Source organism: Lissotriton vulgaris, chromosome 8 (genome assembly GCF_964263255.1).
Source record: "Lissotriton vulgaris chromosome 8, aLisVul1.2, whole genome shotgun sequence".
NCBI classification, from domain to species: Eukaryota; Metazoa; Chordata; class Amphibia; order Caudata; family Salamandridae; genus Lissotriton; species Lissotriton vulgaris.
The window spans coordinates 316652266-316674435 of record NC_141696.1 but is presented as its reverse complement, the minus strand read 5'-3'; positions in this window follow the sequence as shown (position 1 = coordinate 316674435).

Here is a 22170-nt window from a genome sequence, read left to right as displayed (position 1 = left end):
TACGACAGTCCCTATAAAGTCAAAAACGCAATCTATCTAGGTGTAAATATTTCTCCTGAGGTAAAAGAGATTAACCGGCTTAATTATGATCCTTTGATCAAGGCAGTAAAAACAGATCTTAAGAGGGTAGATAACTTACACCTTTCAATAATAGGGAGAGCGAATTATATTAAAATGAGTATATTTCCTAGAATACTCTATTTATTCCGGGCTATTCCATTGATGGCCGACGGTAGCATTGTTAAAATCTTTGACTCCACAATATCTAAATTTATATGGAACTATGGCAAATCATTAACTCTCCCCCTACATAGAGGCGGCCTTGGTATCCCGAACTTTACATTCTATCTCTGGGCGACACTACTCCAACAAATGGGCCTGCTCTTTAAAGTTAAACCTTCCAACTTACCCAACACAGACTCTTATATGCCTTCTATTTTTGAACTTGGACTAGGTGATAAATGTCGAGGGCTATTTCTGAAACAACTCGAAGCATCATATTATAAAAAGACCAAGTTCAAGGTGATTGGAGACGCATGGAAAATCTGGAAACTTGCCTCCAAACAACTAGGCATACCGAAAATAACAAGATACACTTCTCTTTGGCATAGCAAGATCATATCATCATCTTTGATAGATAATGTCTCCAGGAGATGGGAGAACTTAGGCATATACACACTTGGCCATTTTTTCGGGCAGAATGTTACTCCATCTTTCGAGGGACTACAACAGAGATTTGATATACCATCCACAGATTATCTAAAATATTTCCAGGTCTATACCAACATCCGTAACTCTAAACCTACTATTAATTTAGATAGTTTTTATTTGTTCTCTATTATTGAGAAACAAGCTACTAGGATAGGTACTTTATATGATATATTTTCTCAATCCTCTAATGATGATCTAGATAGTGTTGAGAGATCCTGGGCACAAAAACTCGGAAACCCAGATGTAGATATTAACTATTCCATAACTCTTTACACAACATTATTTTTAGCACCTAACCTTAAAGCACAATATTTTAAAACTATTTACAACCTTTATTTTACTCCGGCTAAACTCTTCACCTGGGGAATACGAGTAGATGATTGCTGCCCCAGATGTAGACAGGGACAAGCAAATTTAATCCACATGTTTGCCGAATGTCCGAAGCTAGATAATCTACAAACAATGATTGGAGGATTTTGGGCTCAAGTTTTCGGGCGGAATCTTAGATCCTCCGCTACCCTATATCTTCTAGGACACGACGAATCCTTAGGTTACAGTTTAGAGGAACAGAGGATTGTCTTTCAGGGTACTGCCGTCTTTCGTATTATTCTGGCGGCCTGCTGGAAAGATCCCAATATACCCACCTTTCAGATGTGGCTTTGTCGATTTCTCACCACATATAAGCAGGAGATAGCTATATATAGCACAAGAGGTAGGAAAGCTAGAGCCCGGGGCACTCAGATCTGGGCCCCAATTTCTAATTGGTACTCCAATGTAAGATCTTCCCCCTGATAAGAGAAGGGCCGACATGGTATGACGAGGCAAACTGTGTAAATTTTTACTTGTCTTTTTTTTTTTTCTTCTTTTTTTCTTCTTTTTTTCTTATTGTTCTTTCTTTCGTATGTATTTTATTCCTATTAATCTTCCTTATGTATTATTGTTTCATTAAGAATTCATTCTTTGTAAAGAAAATGTTTGATTGAATACTACAGATCATGCTCAATAAAAATAAAAAAATTAAAAAAAGACAACACGAAAAAATATCTGACAGTTAAAAATCCTCGTTGTCATGAACTTTACATGCTCCCCAAAATTCATAAAAATGCCACCGATCCACCAATGAGACCCATAGTCAGTGGCTGTGGGTCGCTGTTTGAACCCTTGGGAGTATATATTGATGAATTCCTTCAAATTTTTGTACAAGGATAGAGAACATACATAAAAGATACAGGTCATTTTCTACAATCTCTAGATGAAATCACAATAGAAGACAACGATATCTTGCTATGCACGATAGATGTAACATCTTTGTACACTTCTATTCCTCTGGCTGAAGGCCTAGAAACATGCGAATGGGCACTGTTACAATTGCCAAATTTGAAAGCAAACAAAATATTCATTCTTGAACTACTTCAATTTTGTCTACAACATTCATACTTTAAATGGAATAATGAGTACTTTTTACAGATCAGCGGTACCTCAATGGGATTTTCAGGAGCCCCATCCTTTGCCAACACCTTCATGGCAAAGTTTGAGAATGACTTCATCTTAACTGAAAATATCTGGAAAAGGCACACCGTTTTTTATAAACGGTTTATAGATGATATGTTCCTATTATGGAAAGGCCCAGAAACTCTATTGATTGAAAAAATTCAAGAATTGAACCAAAAAAAACCAAGAATACAACTTTTTCAATCAGCAAACAAGAAATACCGTACTTAGACGTACTAGTACAACTTCAAAACAACAGAATAGAAACTTCGGTTTACCACAAGCCTACAGATAGAAACAACACCTTGGCCTACAACAGTTTTCACCCCAGGAATCTTGTGCGAAATCTACCATTCTCGCAACTTATACGTTGCAAAAGAATAGCATCTTCTTCACAAGCTTTAAAAACAGAAGTTACCAGTCAAAGACAAAGATTCAAAGCCAAAGGATATCCCGATGACGTGATACAAAAAGCAGAAAATAAAATCGCAGAAATCCCAAGGGAACAACTGTTACAAACCAAACCCAAACCAAAAATGGAACGTCAAGTTTTTGTAACTAAATACTCAACTCAAGCTAACTCAAGATGGGAATTGTTGCAAAAGGAGGAAGACTTTCATGGCATTTTCGCCAAAAACCTTTGTTTGCCCACACTAGACATTTTAACTTGCATGAAATAGTGACTCGCACAAAGAGGGACACAGAACTCACAAGTTCATCTAAAGGTATGAAAAAAAGCTATAATTGCACTCACTGCAATAATGTAATGGAAGGGCCATTCATACAGCATCCCCAAACTGGCAAGAAAATCAAACTCAGGCAACAAACCAACTGTGACTCAATGTATGTGATTTACAGTATAAAATGTCCTTGCGGAAAATTGTACATAGGTAAAACGGAGCGAAAGATAAAAGTCAGAATTACAGAACATAAGAGTCGAATACGAAACAAGACCTTAACATCAAGCCTAGTATCTCACTGGACAGAAATGAAACACACAATTCCGCAATTAAGATTTCAAGTTCTGGAACAGATTCAACTGAAACCAGATCGAAACAATCAAATTTGGTTATCACGAAGAGAAATATGGTGGATTGACTTTTTACAAACCCAAACACCAAAAGGCCTTAATGACAAAATAGATATGTCATGCTTCCTGTAATAACTTTGGACTATCAACCTCTCTTTCAAACAGAGACTCTTGTGCACCCATACATTCTATAACTATATGTTATCTCTGACATTGAATTCTTATATTCAGGATATAAATTCGTATTTGTATACATATGATGTGAATTAAGGGGTTGACATGTTAATTTAGTGAGCTTATGATTTTTTTGTACTCCATGGCACATACAAGGCATTAATATCATCAACACACAATCATAATAAGGTTGTCTTTAATTGATCTATATACACGAAAACAATGGAAAACCACACAGGGACTTTATTTACATATCCTAATTTTATTATTGTTCATTTCATCTGGCTTTCTGCCTCTTTCTTCTCTGTTTTTTCGAGCATCCCCATAGCGAGTGACAGCTCCTTCCAGTATTTCTTCTTTGTCTATAGGCTACCACTTCGCACTCATCTTAATCTCTATATCATCGCTCTCCATATTATCCATTACAACACAGTCAGCAACCTTTTTATTCAGCAATAAAATAGAGAGAGTATCTTCACTCTATAGGAAACATATCCGTCGAAACGTTTTTACAGATAGTATTTTTTTCTTTTCTATGTCGTACCGCCCGCTCCCACACTTCCGCAGTCCGTTCTTTATCTTTGCATTCGTAATCACAGACGAGACCCCGAAGGACCTCTCTTCGTTTACGTGTCCCAGATGTCGATTGTCAAACGCGAACCCTCGCTGTTCAGGTATTTATGCTCCTGAGTAGATTATTTTTACAGAGCTAACCGAGATATAAATCACAGGACTATTTTTTCATTATTTTTAGATAAGGTAACGAGATTTCGTAAACAGCTGCATTCTCGATTGATACTCCATAGAGTAAATCGGAGCTTCCTTTCATTAGATTTAACTTCGCAATAACAGGTACTTACTTAGTTAGTTTCATTACGCCATTTAGCGCAAGTATACCCTAGTGAAAATGTGATCTTAATAACCTTTTCCTGTTTTTTCAAAAGAGTGATACTCTAACGGTAGGGGACCTTTCAGTTTCCACGCCAGACGACATCACGCAATTACGGAATTATTTTTCAGAAATAATAGGTATATTTCTGTTTACATGTCTCATTATGTAATCTTTCCAGTTAGCCCAACATTATAACACTACCACATTTTTGTGTATCTTGTAGAAGCGACGAACGTGTCTGTTGAGTATAGCATCTACATTTTCTATGAGGGTAACGCTCCTGAAAACCGCGTTCGAATGCCTGTGAATGCATAGGTAATCCTTTGCTTTACCAACCAGTTTAACCATTAAGGATCTTGTTTCCTTTTACCGTCTATAGCAATTTTTTCAATTGCCTTTTTTGTTAACTTCACAGCAGTTCTACTCACAGAGGTCGTTTTTAACTTCCTTCAAAGACACGGATCTTAGCCACAACGGACACTCCAAACACGGTATGAAACTCAGCACAGTAGATCGTCTTGGATTTTTTAAACAACAAGATCATTAATAATCTGAATATTACCATTCTTTTTCAAGGTCTGAATCGCAATTTCTGTGAGCTTAGAATCTGAACATAATCAAGCTTTACATGGCAGTAGAGAACCCATGGTGAGTTTTTTCTTTAGTGCGATCTTTCTTATTTAGACAACCATTCCATTAACCAATCACTGATTTCTTCACTCTTATCCCTTTTTTCTTCTTACACTCACGGAAGCACACGGTTTAAATCATTTAAACCATGCAACACAGCAATATTTCATGTATTTGGGGTAATTTGATGGAATGTAATCACTCAATATTATGCACAGCATTGTTCAATATTGATTTATTAGCATGTTCCATAGAGCTATTTTCATGTCTATCCAAAAAATGTGTCATATGTTCTACCAGTTTTGTGAACCATGAATCCTAGTTTGTTAAACTAAGCAGTTAACCATACTGTGTGCTGATGGTCATAGGTTAAATATGTTTATAATATTATGTTTTTCAGTGCCCCTGACGAAGGGATAGCATCCCGAAATGCATTGGGACAGGATAACTTTTTTCGTCATTTATAACCTTGTTCTGTTTATCAAATCAGTGAATTGAACGTTTGAGAAAAAAAAAGCATGAACAAGCATCATCTTTGAAAAATATAAGCGCATTTATTTTGGAAAAATATAGAAAGTATTAACAACAATAAATGTTTTTGAAAACTTCAAACAATGTTTTTTCAATCAAGATTACAAAGTCAGATGGATATATGCCAAAGGTTGTGTGGACAGGGTCTAATGACGTCAGTCACTGGTAAAAAAAAAAGGTCATATTTAATTATTTTTCACTGCATGCAGGGCAGCATGCTAAGTTGCTCTGCTGCAATGCCTAAAAGGGAGACAGCATTAATGCACCATATCAACTAATATATGGCACATTTTTACTGTCTTCTAGTGCTAGCTCACTGTTTGCTGTCTTGCACCAACCCAGGTACCCTTGCACCATGGTGCAATGGGGGCCTGTGTTACACACAGGATTGATTGTTTTCAGGAAGAGAAAATGTCCTCTCCAAACAATACAGAATGCCTCCTCAGTATACATGTTTAAGGGAGGTGTAGCATTTTGATGCTTTTCCGGGTTTACTAGCTTAAGTAAATCTGGGAATGCAAAAAAATCCATTGGTGCATGGGAGCACCCATGTCCATCCACTATATGCTGGCTTGCGTTACTTTGTATTTACTGATCCATGCAAAGCCGCACAATGTAACTTTGCATGGTGACACAACGACGACACAAAATCTTAGCAAAGCGGCCCCTTAATTATTAGCTACTCTGTAGAACAATGTATTTCTGTTTAGATTGCTGAAATTTGGCAGCTGATTATTTTCAACCTGCTCTGCATTCAATCAATAGTTTTCCATTTGACATTAGGGTAAGATTCGAGAAACTATTATATAAGGTCTTGAGAGAAATACATCATACGTGTTCAGTACTCATTTGTATCCATATCTATCCATGAGTTTGGACTTCTTAATAAGAGGGAAGTGAGTAAGGCCACCACCATCAAACAGACTGGAACAACCCGGGTTCAAACTCATCATTATTGTCTGCCCCATGTTACTCCCTCAGTTGTTCCTAACCTAGAACTTCAATTAGATCATCCATTGCAATCCCATGAATCTGCTTCATGCTGCCATCCTGGGCCTGTGGCTAATAAACCGGGCAGCTTATCTGACGCACCACTCTTGCCTGGTGAACCAGCAGATCAAGTAAAGTCAGCAGCATTTTAAAACCCAAAGCTAGAGCCCCTCAATCTGATAGATTGGACTCAAGAGTGGTGAGAAGGGACTACGGAGACCCCTAAAGTTGCACAATCTAATCTTATAGTAAGGGTCCTCTCGTTGAATGCTGCTGCTCTATGCCCCAAAATTGATTGTACGGACTGGGGCATCTTCAGTGACAAATTTGACATAATCCTCCTCCTAGAAAATGCAATGAGCAGGCTTTGCCATTTAAATTGCAGAAGCAACAGCCAGGGGTAGGGTCAGACCTTCGGGGGGCTTGATCACCTGGATTGAATCCCACCTTGGGTGTATGGTGGAGAAGGTAGAGATACATTCAGATGACATTTCATGTGTCAACCTTACTTTTACCTCCAAGTTTGACATCTGTGTGCAATATCTATTCAAGACCAATGGGTAACAGGCAGGAATCACCAAGTGTGGAAATGCTTGCTGCTCATTTGGCAGCCTTGCCTGAGGGAGCTCTTAAAATAGTGGGTGGGGCCTTCAATTGCCAATTGGAGTCCCTGGAAGTGAGCATCAGTGACTGTATGTTAGAATAGGATGGTGTCTGGGCTGTGCTGGACCTGGCTATACTTCCCATTAAGAATTAGTCTCCACTGGCCCTACAAATAAATCCATTGACTCTAAAACTTTGTGTACGCACCTGCAATGGGAGAAGACCATCTGATAGGAATGGGAGGCATACCTTGAGTTGTAATCAAAGCACTAGTCTCATAGACTATCTGTTAGTTGATGTTAGGCTGTGGTTGTACGTCACTGAAATTTCAATAGTTCCAAGACATGACAGTAACAATAGCGCCCTTACACTTGACATGAATCTCCCAGTTAGCAATGTAAAAGGTAGGGCCGAGTTCGACCGATAACCTTTAAGTATTGCCCGGTGTTAGCCGCCTCTCAGACCACTCGAAATTATCAAACAAAGAGGCAGGCGCTGGAGACAGGAAGGCAGGAAACAGGAGTTTATTCCGACAGAGCAGAACACGTCAAATCAGACAACAGGGTATCTTCTCGAGGTGCTCTAACCGCATCTCTGAGGCCTGGCCTCTTATACACAGGTTTATGGTCTTTATTACAGTTTATTACATGTGGCACATTCCTGAAAATATTTTGAAGTACGGAAAGACATCCTCGGAATCCCTGCTTCAAGCCAGTTCCCACACACATTTACAGTAGAAGTCCCCACCCCGATCTCAGTAGGTGATGACTGTCGCGCAGCTGGACATTCGGCCGGTTCCCGGAATGTGTGCGGCTGATCAGATCTCATGGGGTGGGGGCTTTGATCAGTCGTAGATCCTTTGAAGTGGGGCAGCTTCCTACTGTAGGGGGCAATAAACTGCATCCGCAGGGCCAGGTGGTGGCCTGGGATCGGGCCTCGACAATCGTTTACAGAGGAAGGGGGTTTATTAAAGGATGTGTGATCATGAATGGGATGAAGGGAGGTGTTTAGCTGGGTACGGGATGTGGCTCCGAGGCAGGGTCGCGCTGAAGGGGAGGTTTATGGCCCAAGCATGTGAGAGCGGGGGCTGTCAGCGTGCGGGGGATGCTTGCGAGGTCAGAGGGAGAGAGAGAGAGAGACACGCTGGTTATCGGCAGTGGGCAGAGAGGCCATTGCATCCAAAATGGCTGCTACTTACGCGCACATATGAGCCTGAAAAGGTACAAGATGGCGCCGATAATGTTGATGTCGCAAACTAGATTTTAACAGCAAGGCAACAGTTTCTCAGTCTGACCGCTTTGATGGTAGTCCTCAATTGGTAGCAAACTGTTGAGTAATAAAATGGAGCACAGTTGTGCAGTCACGTGAATCATTAAAGTCCATATACAGCTGGCTGAGAGAAGCTTAGGGGACCTATTCAACATAGGCCCTCTTATGGGTCAGGTAGACTCTGCTGTCAGGATTGAGGAGGTCTGCATTCAACTATTTAAAGTCCTCAAAATAATTTTCTGTATGGAAACTAAGTCTCTAGGAGTTAGGAGGAATCCTCCTTCTTGGTTTAATAGTCACTGCAGAGCTGCTAACCCTGCTTTAATTAATTTGATTAAGTCCCAGAGCAGAAAGCAGATTAAAGGCAAAAGTGCTGCTTATAAAAAGAGTGTCAACATAGCAAAGAGTGATACCAAGGGAGATGGGAAGAACTTTATTTGATAGCTAAACATCATGACAAAACCACTTTTTGGAATTTAGTCACCAAAGGGAGTAAGGAGCACAATACCATTATAGAAAATAATATTGCAGAAGATGACTGAAACACACACTTTATGAGTCTGTACACTGAGATGTAAGGGAGATAAATATCGTTAGCAGTGGGAATGAGTCCCTTAGAAGCAGGCATTGAGGAAGCACCCGCCAGCAAATGGCATCCTACATCATTAGTAAAGAAGTGGTATTGGCCATCAAAAATATTGTTCCGCACAAAGCACATGACATTGACAAGATTCCTGGTGATTTATTCTTGGTTGAGATTGATGACTTGGGCCTTTATTTTGTGCTAATTTTTATTACTATTAGGGACAGAGTGCCAATCCCTTGCTCTTGGGTGAGGGCGCAAATAATATCCATTCACAAAAAAAGATTCACGTTTTTGCAATTTAACTACAGACCAATTAACCTTATTGTCACCCTGTAACAATTATTCTATAAAGTCATCTTAGGTAGATTACAAGAGTGGATGGAGGTCAATGGAATCCTACCCCATAGATTCATTAAACATCCATTTTGCGATTCCTTATTAGCTAAAAATAAGGATTCGCTAATAAGGAATAGCAAAATGCCATGTATGAAGAACTCGCCTAAAAAATAGCGATTTCTTAAAATTCCTTAATTGCGACTCGCAAATTGCAAGTCGCAATTATGGAATACCTCCCCATTCATTCCTATGGGCCTAGAGGCCCTTAGGAATGAATGTGAAGACTACCTCAATTTGCGATTCTAAATTGTGAGTGGTGATGTGAGTGGTGTTTAGCTTGATGCATCTATGCCTACATCCCTTGCAAGCAAGCTTCAGCAAGTGCACTTCCACCATTGATGAAGTGTTCAGGTTACAGTTACTTTATTAGAAAGCATTCCACCTTGACGGTGGTAAGCTTTCAGGGTGTTTCTAGATTTGAGATCTCCTTTCAATATGGTCCCTAAAAACGTTTTGTGACATGTATTCTCTGAGATGGGTGTTCCACTTTATCTTAGTGCAGTTATTGAAAAACTCCATTAGCAGAATTTTGCCCAGGTTCAATGTGGCCTGCTGGGGGAAGTAAATGAACCATTCCTGGTTAATTGAGGCATACAGCAGGGCTGTGTCCTTGCTCCAACACTATTCATGCTGTTTGTTAGCGATCTTGTTGCCCATCTGAATATGTGCGACAACGATGTACCTGCCCCGATGTTCATGAATGGCAAACTTCTTTTTTTTAAGTCACCCATGGTCATTCAGAATATCTTGGCTGAATTTAGCAGCTTTTGTTTACAGAGAGGCTTGGAAATATATGTGGACAAAACAAATTACATGGTATTTAACCCTTGTCCCTCAACATGTTCTAACCTGACCTTAAGTGGAATCCCATCAGAGCCGATCCATACCTTTGAGTACCTTGCGATCACCCTTAGTGAGCGACTGGAGTGGGCAGCACATATTTCCAAACAAAGACTCAAGCAAGAGCAACAAATTGGTGGGTTACTATAGTGCATCGGGGGTGTTTCTCTAAAGCAGTCTCCCCTGTAATAAATATCTATTTACATCAAGTGTTGAGCTCCACTCTTTATGGTGTGGAGCTCTGGGATCACAAGCTGCCAATGCCCTGGAATTGGTATAGAATTGTTTGCTGAGGCAGCTGCTGTGACTCCCGGCTAGCACACCATTGATTCCAGGCAGGACATGGGCTTAGTCCACTTTCTGAAGGGATTGCTTTTAGGGCTCTACTGTACTCGAGGAGAGTCTGGATGACCCCTGAGTTGCTCCCGTATCAACGAGGGCTGAAAGAGATACTTGGCATGCAGGGGTCAAGCAATCTCCCACGTACTACATAGATTAGAGTAATTTTGAGAAGTATGGGGGCAGCAGGGTTCTGGGAGGATCCTGGGGTGGAGCACACAAATTACTGAATTAGATCTTAAAATGAGTTTAAGAATTTTAAATTGAGCGTCCTCTCAACAAGTTCAACTCTGGACACACTGACAAACTGTTTGTGTTGCAAAAGGATTTGATAAAGCTGAATATTTTCTGGATGAAATTAAATCTAAATGACAATAAAGCGTTATGCCCAATTTAGAAATGGATCCCTACCACTGTGTGCATTTACCTACAAATGGACCCACTCTGGTAGATAAGCAGAGTTGCTCTGCCCGTTCTGTGGCCTGGCCACAGAAACTGCGGTCCATGCCTTATTTTTCTGTCCGGTGTGCAACATGGCTACGATAAAATGGATAATTCCTATTTGCAGAAATTTTGAGTTTACACAGCATGAACTGGCCTATAGAATCCTGCAATGTGAAAATTGGTATTTTATAGTGTTTGCGGTCTCCAGATGTCTACTTGCAGTGTGGCAAACTAGACAAAAATATATTTCACCAGTCGGCGCTGGGAGAGAGGCTGAGTCGCTCCTGGAGGAAATCACTCAGTCTGAATCTCATTCTTTGCACAAGTTGCTGAAGATGCTGAAGAAGAAACACTAGTTAAATTGCTGAGAACTTTAATGAACTTTTTGATTTTACTTGATTGAAATTGTTTGATGAATTCTATAGTGTGCACTGTTATGGTATTTAGTATAATGTATGTTTATAGGTGGCAGTGTTTTAACCATTTTATCAAGTAAACTAAACAACCATATGCATGAGGCGGTTGGTTGTTTTTGATTAGTTCTGGCTCTATTTCTTAAATTCGGAGCATGTTTTTTATTCTTTGTATTGTCTTATGTTTGAAAGCTTTTATTTGTTTGTTCTTTTATGACTGATTGACATATCAGTTTAAATAACCCATGTTTCTACAGATCCCAATTCGTTTCTCTATTCAATGAATTCCAGCATTGTCGCATATGCTTTTCTGTGCTCCTAAATAATTTAGGAGCATATTATCAAGGGGGTTTATCTCTGCTTTTTTGGCTTTAAAAGCCAAGAAAGCAGAGATAAAATTATCTCCCTATTACCTAGCTGTCGCTAACACCAGGTAGCGACTGCTAGTAGGAGATAGCGACCATCTTGGGCCCCGCTTTGCATGTCAGTGATATTTATCACTAATGACATGCAAAGTGGGCGTGCAAAGATGTTAGCGACTGGAAACAGTCGCTAACATTTGCTAAGCGCGAATATCTCCAAAAGCTAACACCTGCCCTGAGCAGTTCTTAACCATGTTATCCAATGGGAGGTGGATAACATGGCTAAGAGCGTTAGCTCGGTAATGCATGAATATCGCTGACTTTTCAGCGATATTCATGCATTGCGGCCGTTTTTTATCGCATTTGCGATAAACCTTGGTAATACCGAGGTTTATTTGCGATAAAAATCGCCGCAGGTCAGCTGTAATTTTTTGTCTCTAACCAAGCAATAGCGATAATGGTATGTAACTGTTACCAAGCAACTTTTAGCACGAAATACTTTTACAATGGAACTATTACCACGCAGGACCCTTTACCACGAATACCTTTACAACGCATTACACTACAACGCAGATACTATTACAACGCATACCGTTACAACGTAAGTATAGGTAAGTTTATCTTTTTTTAAAAACATTTATTAGAGGTATTGGGTTTGGGTTTTGGGGTACAGGGGTATTTTTAGGTTTCAGGGTTGGGTTTGGGTTTTGGGGTACAGGGGTATTTTTAGGTTTCAGGGTTGGGTTTGGGTTTTGGGGTACAGGGGTATTTTTAGGTTTCAGGGTTGGGTTTGGGTTTTGGGGTACAGGGGTATTTTTAGGTTTCAGGGCTGGGTTTGGGTTTTGGGGTACAGGGGTATTTTTAGGTTTCAGGGTTGGGTTTGGGTTTTGGGGTACAGGGGTATTTTTAGGTTTCAGGGCTGGGTTTGGGTTTTGGAGTACAGGGGTATTTTTAGGTTTCAGGGTTGGGCTTGGGTTTTGGGGTACAGGGGTATTTTTAGGTTTCAGGGCTGGGTTTGGGTTTTGGGGTACAGGGGTATTTTTAGGTTTCAGGGCTGGGTTTGGGTTTTGGGGTACAGGGGTATTTTTAGGTTTCAGGGCTGGGTTTGGGTTTTGGGGTACAGGGGTATTTTTAGGTTTCAGGGCTGGGTTTGGGTTTTGGGGTACAGGGGTATTTTTAACATATATATTTAAAAATTGATAAATAAAAATTAATATAATTAATTTAAATATTTAATAATAAAATAATTATTAATTAATTTAAATATTTAAATTATTATTAATGACATTATTTTAAAATATTATATACTTACCTATACTTACGTTGTAATGGTATGCGTTGTAATAGTACCTGTGTTGTAGTGTAATGCGTTGTAAAGGTATTCGTGGTAAAGGGTCCTGCGTTGTAAAAAATGCGTGGTAATGGTATGCGTGCTAAAAGTATGCGTGGTATCAACATATATCCGCGATAATTATCGCTATTGCTTGGTAATATGCCCCTTAGTGCCTTCAAACACACATTCATTCACGGAGAAGTAAGCATAGACATTAAAAGAAAACAAATGAACGATGACTATATATATTGACTGCAAAAGGTTTCAGTGAAGAAAGAGAGATACAAGGGGGCAGACAGGAGCCAAATAATGATAGAGAGTAGATGAGACAGTTTCAGATTTTAAACATCTTACTCTTTATAACGTGCCTTGATAAAGTTTGGTCTTTGCCGAACTTTAGATGCCAAATAAAGTCATAGCCCTAATGGAGAAAAAGGTCTAAGGAAAGCATTTATGTAATATTTCAAGAGCACATTATCCAAGTAAACCTGCACAAGGAAATAAACTGCATTAATGCAGGGCCAGGTTCAAATGTACATGGAAGAGTGATGAGTCTAATCTTCACTGGCCCTAATACAACTTTGGCATGCAACTCTGAGACCTCCCGCAACAGAGATAGGGAAGCTATACCACTTCCCCTGGGATCACAGCTTACTGGACTTTGGACGTTGCTTTGATTCGTCTACCGGTTTGTGTCCCCGTTCGCCCTTCCCTTCCTCTTTCCATGCGGTGTCCTTTACCCTCCCTTAATCTTTCCGGCCTTCATTACCTGTCTACTTCCCCTGCTCCTACCCCCTCCCCTGAATCTTTCCCCTTGCCTGCTTTTCCCCTTACGTATTTGTGCTTATTGTTTATCCCGACCTTACTAGTACCTGTGTTGCCATACTCTAATAACTGTGGAACCTTTATAAGAATGTAACCTGTAACTATGATCTGATGCTAATGTAAAGCGCTCTGATACCTCCGGGTCAAGCCAGCGCTATATAAAACCTTTAAAAAAAATGCATGCAGACATAAACCCACAATCTCCAGGTTCCTCCTACAGTGAGCTGCCAGGAAGCAAGGAAGACAGTGCCTGGGTTTGCTGCAACACTCCAAGAATTCACATTAGTTTGAGGCAAACCTTGTGCAATCCTAAAAGCCTAGAAGTGTCTGCATTAAATCATTTTGCAACAGGTACATCAGTGTCTGCAAATCTGTGCTAATGTCTCCGTCCACCATGCCATCTTACTGTCATGGTCTGACATGCCAGGAAATGTTGTTAAGTCTCATGAGTTTCTATAACTCCACAGGTCTTTCATGGTGAAAAGTTTAGGTTATCATTGGCAGTTGTGGCTCCTCCGCTAAGGTAGCGAAGCGTCGCCCCACTGTTCAAAAGAAAAAATAAAATGGTAATAACAAATCATTAATATCATTTTAGTTTTTCTATTGAGTCAGTGGCTCTTGCCAGTGTGGGGCAGGGCTAGGCTGGCCAGAGCAGGTAGAGGGATGGTTTGCACTCTAGACAGGATAGTCCATCCCTTTGGTGTGCGTATTGTCACCTACGCGGACGATACCCAATTGGTGGTCTCTTTAGACCACTCTGAGTGATCGTCCCCCACCTTAGGCCCCTGTCTAGAGGCTGTTGCCAGATGGATGCAATCTTCCTGCCTAAAGCTTAATGGGGAGAAGACAGACATCATCCTACTGAGCAACCCTTCTCCCTCTGCCCTTGCATCAATCTGGCCACCATGTTTAGGCCCGTCCCCCGTCCCTAAGTCCCAGATAAAGAGCCTTGGGATCTGGCTCGATAAAGCACTCGACTTTTCGGTCCAGGCTACCAAGATGGCCGCCACCTGTTTTGGGCTAATGAGGATGCTGCGGAAGGTGCTCCCTCTGCTCCCATTCCAGGCGAGGAGGGTCATGGTCCAGGCCCTGATACTCTCCCGTCTGGACTATGGGAATGCTCTTTATATGGGAGTCTCAACCTCCGTCACTCAGAAGCTCCAAGTCACACAAAACAGTGCGGCTCGCCTACTTTACAACATCCCCTGCTGGCAGTCAGCTCAGAATGCCCTAAAGGAACTCCATTGGCTCCCTGTGGCGGCAAGGGTGCAATTTAAGGCTATGTGTATTTTACACAAATCGTTCCATCGAACGGGCCCTGTAATTCTACACCCTATGGTCACGCAATATATCCCGTCCCGATCCCTTCGCTCTTGCACCCTTCAGCTGGCAACGTCCGTCAAAGTCAAGAAAGCCCGCTGGGGAGGCCGCTCTTTCTCTCATACGGCGGCGAGACTTTGGAACTCCTTCCTGCTTTCTCTTCGGGAACACAACAACCATATGTCTTTTAGGAAGGCCCTGAAAACGCACCTGTTTGCTAACACCTGCTGAACTACCCTGAGCCCGCAATAAGTAATCATTCACAAGCGCTGCGAGGCCTCCGGGTAGCTACGCGCTATACAAGTGCAATTTTCATTTCATTTCATTTCATTCATTCATTTCATTTCACTCCCTAAGTGTGCACAAATGGTTGGCCAGGTTTCTTGGGCTGGCCAAACACTCATGCACACTATGGCCGGGATGCCTGTCACCCCCTCCCAACACAATCCCCAAGGATGGGAAGACGGACGCAGTTCTGAACTTTTGGAAGGCGGGAGGGAGTTACCCTCCCGGCCGTATTTATTAAAATATGAAACAAAATTAAAACATTAAAATAACAGTTTCATATCATGTACAATTTTTCATTTATGACATTACGATGCAGACACGTTTATTGGCTAACCTTAACAAATCACTAATACAAAGGTTCTCCTGGCCGAGTCTAAGCATCCTGCAAATGCATACTTTCTAAATAAAAATTGTACATCCTAACATTACGGGCCAACGGCAAGGTCGTAACCGGTGTCAGATCCCTACTACCAGAACTCCCCCCTCACGGTGTGAGGGGCGGGCGCACAGAAGACTGTACCTCTGTGCCAACTTCCAATTTCCCTTGTCTTAGCGGGGGCCCCTTATTTAACTCGACGCCATCTTAATGGTCGTCCGAGGACTCGTGTGAGGTGTCTAGAAGGTAGCGTGGACCCCCCTCCCACCCCACACTGTTTATCACATCCGCCGTCGCGGATATCCTGGCCCCGGGAAATTCGTCGGAGGGGCATCTAGCCGCCTCCTCCCCTGGGAGGGGCCTATGACCGCCTTCCCTTAGGCGACCCCATACTTAGTGGGTGCCGCCTCCCCGTGTGAGGGGCCAATGGCCGCCTCCCCCCGGGCGCTCCCATCCATAATGGGTGGCGCCTCCCCTCTAGGGACCTTGAAATTACTGCTCACCGATCATGACCTTACCGCCCGACCAAAAATAAATATGACGTTTTATATACCTGTTGAAGAAAGAAAATAAACTTTACATTGCAATATTTATCCTTTTAACTAAACATTCAACACATCTCTCAATTAGACTGTGATACTCCGCTCCACTGGGGAAGAAAATGTTATGAAGCAAATCATTTTATTGCAGTACAAACATTGACATCTTTATTAACCACTAAACCAGGAGAGAAAAGATTTATCAAAGCAAATCAATTTTATTGCAGTACTAACGTTGCCATAAGGGGCTGGTGGGTGGGTCAAAATTGCTCCTTGTTCCGTCGAGGGCTCACGTGCAACGAGAGGGTGCAGCTTCCAAGCACAGGAACAAGAGGATGCTTCTTTGGATTGTTGCTCCTTTTATTCCTCTTCGGGAGGGCGTGTACCCTCCTCCGGTACGCCTACGGGGCGTGGCCAACGGTGTAGGTGTCTAGGAGAACCCTTCTTGGGCGGGAAAAAGGCGCGCCCCGGCTACGCCGCTTCGGGCATACCAGCCGAGACACGCCCCCCGCCCAAAATGGTTTCCCGGGGGGATCCGGGCCCCATACCATACGTTCGGGGGGACCGAGTGGTCGCCCCTTTCCATATGGCCGGGATGCCTGTCACCCCCTCCCAACACAATCCCCAAGGATGGGAAGACGGACGCAGTTCTGAACTTTTGGAAGGCGGGAGGGAGTTACCCTCCCGGCCGTATTTATTAAAATATGAAACAAAATTAAAACATTAAAATAACAGTTTCATATCATGTACAATTTTTCATTTATGACATTACGATGCAGACACGTTTATTGGCTAACCTTAACAAATCACTAATACAAAGGTTCTCCTAGCCGAGTCTAAGCATCCTGCAAATGCATACTTTCTAAATAAAAATTGTACATCCTAACATTACGGGCCAACGGCAAGGTCGTAACCGGTGTCAGATCCCTACTGCCAGAACTCCCCCCTCACGGTGTGAGGGGCGGGCGCACAGAAGACTGTACCTCTGTGCCAACTTCCAATTTCCCTTGTCTTAGCGGGGGCCCCTTATTTAACTCGACGCCATCTTAATGGTCGTCCGAGGACACGTGTGAGGTGTCTAGAAGGTAGCGTGGACCCCCCCTCCCACCCCACACTGTTTATCACATCCGCCGTCGCGGATATCCTGGCCCCGGGAAATTCGTCGGAGGGGCATCTAGCCGCCTCCTCCCCTGGGAGGGGCCTATGACCGCCTTCCCTTAGGCGACCCCATACTTAGTGGGTGCCGCCTCCCCGTGTGAGGGGCCAATGGCCGCCTCCCCCTGGGCGCTCCCATCCATAATGGGTGGCGCCCCCCCTCTAGGGACCTTGAAATTACTGCTCACCGATCATGACCTTACCGCCCGACCAAAAATAAATACGACGTTTTATATACCTATTGAAGAAAGAAAATAAACTTTACATTGCAATATTTATCCTTTTAACTAAACATTCAACACATCTCTCAATTAGACTGTGATACTCCGCTCCACTGGGGAAGAAAATGTTATGAAGCAAATCATTTTATTGCAGTACAAACATTGACATCTTTATTAACCACTAAACCAGGAGAGAAAAGATTTATCAAAGCAAATCAATTTTATTGCAGTACTAACGTTGCCATAAGGGGCTGGTGGGTGGGTCAAAATTGCTCCTTGTTCCGTCGAGGGCTCACGTGCAACGAGAGGGTGCAGCTTCCAAGCACAGGAACAAGAGGATGCTTCTTTGGATTGTTGCTCCTTTTATTCCTCTTCGGGAGGGCGTGTACCCTCCTCCGGTACGCCTACGGGGCGTGGCCAACGGTGTAGGTGTCTAGGACAATCCTTCTTGGGCGGAAAAAGGCGCGCCCCGGCTACGCCGCTTCGGGCATACCAGCCGAGACACGCCCCCCGCCCAAAATGGTTCCCGGGGGGATCCGGGCCCCCTACCATACGTTCGGGGGGACCGAGTGGTCGCCCCTTTCCATTTGCATCTTTCCCACCAGGCTGTAATGCACAGCCTGGTGAAGAACATGCCCAGCCTCCCATTCCCCATCTGATGCACGGCGCTCAGACCAATCACAACGCTGATGCACGGCGCTCAGACCAATCACAATGGTGCTGCATTGCAGCGTTGTGATCTCAGGGGAGCCTGGGTGCTTCCTGTTGTTCCTGCTGCTGAACAGGAGACAGAAAGAAGAGGATGGAGGAGAGGTGGTGGCTGGCCCTTTTCAGGTAAGTGTTTTCTTTTTCTTTTTTCGTCCATCACTACCCGGGTCCAGTGCCAGCCACTTCTGATTATTGGCCTTCTATTCTTGTGTCCTGCTTAATGTTGCTCAGGTTCTTTGCTGTGGTATATATTTCCAATTCTGAGATAGTTTGTTCCCCTGTTTTGTTAAGAGTGATGTCCTACAACTTGGTCTCCAAACTGCCTCTAACTGTGGCTCAGGCAAACAGGTGCAGCTAATCACTCCCACTTCCTGGTTGTGATGTCATCAAGCTGCACCTGTATTGCAGATTCTCAGTTATGCGATTTCTTAATTTGCAAATTTCGCTATTAAGGAATCGCAAAATAATATTCTGAGAAATGTTTGCGATATTTATGAAATCGCAAAACGCCAGCGATTTTTTACATACATCCCGTTTTGCGAATCTGAAATTGCGAATCGCAAATTCTCGCAATTTGAGATTCGCAAAACAGGATATTGATACATATGCCCCTCAGTCCTTTCAGTTTTAGGATCTATGGGGCATATGTATCAATATCCCGTTTTGTGAATCTCAAATTGCGAGAATTTGTGATTCGCAATTTCAGATTCGCAATTTCAGATTCGCAAAACGGGATGTATGTAAAAAATCGCTAGAGTTTTGCGATTTCATGAATATCTCAAAAATTCTCAGAATATTGTTTTGCGATTCCTTAATAGCAAAATTTGCAAATTAAGAAATCTCAAAACCGGGAATCTGCAATACAGGTGCAGCTTGATGACATCACAACCAGGAAGTGGGAGTGATTAGCTGCACCTGTTTGCCTGAGCCACAGTTAGAGGAAGTTTGGAGTGTGCTTGGAGGCTGCACAGCACATCAAGATCCCCAATGGGGTCTCAGAGGCCACAGGAGGGCATGGAGGGTGAGAAGAGGAAAAGGAAGCACACATTTTCAGAGAAAGAGCAGGAGGTTCTCATAGAGGAGATGGTCTGCAGCCAGGAGCTCCTGTTTGGTAAGAAAGCCCTGAAAGGACTAGAGGCAAGAAAAAGGAAGATATGGCTGCAAATACAGGAGAAGGTGAATGCTGTGGGTGTGACCAATCGTACCATCGAAGAACTGAGAAAGAGGTAGTACGATATGCGCCAAAGGTCCAAGGAAAGGGTGGCAGCCAGATTGAAGGAGTCACAGAAGACCGGAGGAGGAACATCCACAGCAGGACAGCCAACACCCCATGAAGAGCTGGTGGAGTCCACTCTCCTGCCTGAGAGTGTAAGTGGTGTGGCTGATATTGACAGCTCTGAGCCTGCATCTAGCAGTCAAGGTAAGATGCATGGCAAATAATTTTTTCACACCTCCCCATAGCATGCACACTGTATATAAAGACAACACTTGACACTCCGGTCCACTCCTTACAACACACACAGCAATGCATCTTGGGAGTTATAGTTGTAGTTGGATGTAGGTTAGTTTGTGAATGAGACGTAGGAAATAATGTCTAAAATGTGGGGTGCAGTTAAGGCACAATGACAGTGTCAGGAGTCAGACAACTTAAAAGTTGTAAACTTTATTGAGTCCAAAATGCAGACAAAACACAAACTCATTTGTCCCCCTTTACCTCCACAGCACAATCCAGGGGACCTGAGGACAATGCAGAGAGAGAAGACATCCCAATTAATTTGGAGCAATCCGATGATTGGAACACAAGTAATGACTCTCATCACACACCCATTATGCGCAGGAGGCGCACATATGTGCCCCCACTGGCTTTATTGGAGGACGACTTAGACGCCACAGGGGAGGCAAATGAGGATAGAGAGGAAAAGCAAGGAGTGTCTGACAGTCATGGACTAGAAAGACCAACAAAAAGTGTTGTGTTGAAACAAATGAAGCAAGGAGGTCAATTGTACAGTAGGATGTACAATTACGTAAAATAATGCATATAAGATGCACAAGACACTTCCATCAATCGGTCCATCCAAATATCCATATCTCCTCTGCAATGACAGATACACAAGGAAACATGGAATCTTGTTACAATGAGTAGGCATAGTATATTAGAGACCATTGCTGCAGAATCTGACTCTCTCTAGCCCACCCCGGTCGGTATTATACCCTGCTCCTGTTGGTTGGGGTGGTCTTGTTTATGCTGCGAAAGGAAAGTGGGAAAGCAATCTGCTTTGCTTCATTGAAGCAAGAGAAGATTTCCCTGCTCTCGCTTCAATTGAAGCAAAGCAGTTTGCAATGACACAGCGGAAGCTACGAGGCACCCGCCCTGTCATTGCAAACAGCAGTGTTTCGGGGTGGGCACCCCGGGACACTGCAGGAGCCAGCCATGGGGGGGTGGTGCTCCCCAGGGCCATCACTGGCTCCAGGAAGGGAGCCGTGTGGCCCCCTCCCACATTGACAAAGCCCCGGGGGGTGGGAGTCCCCGGGGCTCAGGGTCCGTTAGAGACCCCCACATTTAAATATTACTGCCCCAGGAAGGTGGCAGTCCCCAGGGCGTGTGGGGGGGCTCGAGCCTCCCACACAGGTTTAGATATTTTTTTTAAAAAAGAGCTGGGGTGGCGGTCACCAGGGCTGCTGGAGGCCGTGTGCCCCCAAAAATATTTTACCAATTCCCGCCACCTCCGGGGCTTTGATAAAATATTTGCGGGGGCACACGGCCCCCCGCAGCCCCGGGGACCGCCCTCCCCGGGCTTCTTTTTTATGTATTTGGGGGCCTCCAAGACACCCCCAAGCCCCAGGGACCGCCAGCCCCCGGGGCTTTCATTAATTATTTGCAGGGGGCACATTGCCCCCCGCAGCCCTGGGGACTGCCACCCCCCAGGGCTGCTTTAAAAAAGAAATATATATACCTGTGTGGGTGGCTAGAGCCCCCCACACGCCCCGGGGACCGCCACCTCCCTGGGGCAGTAATATTCAAATGTGGGGGTCTGTAACGGACCCCCAAGCCCCGGGGACCACCACCTCCTTGGGCTTTGTCAATGTGGGATTGGGCCGCGCGGCCCCCCTCCTGGAGCCAGTGATGGCCCTGGGGCCACCCCCCCAGGGCTGGCTCCTACAATGTCCCGGGGTGCCCACCCCAGGACACTGCTGTTTGCAATGCCTCACAGCTCCCACTCTGTCATTGCAAACTGCTTTGCTTCATTGAAGCGCTTCAATGAAGTGAGGCAGTTTGCTTTTTCCGCAAGGAGAGCTGCTTGTTAGCAGCTCCCCATGTTGGCTAGTTGGACCCCAGGGACCATCTGAATTCAAGGGGACTTAATCTCCCAACTTAAAACGGCCACAGGGCGTGTTTGCCAACATGCCACCTCAGGCCTTCCCCTCCCTTCACCACTTTGCAAACGCGCCTGTAGCGTGTTTTAAGACATAGTTTTAATCCCCCTGCCCTAGTATGTACTAGGGCCTTACAGAGGAGGTCATGCTAATCACAGGGGTACCCCAACGCATAGTTTTCCCTACTGTATGAGTCAGTTACCACCAGTACTCATCTGAAAAAGTTGTGGGCACAGGATGATCTTGTAACAAAGCCTCTTTCTGCTCCTCTGTTGGTTCTTTTTGCACATGTCTTGCTTCTTCCTGCACTTTTCTTCATATTTGTGGAC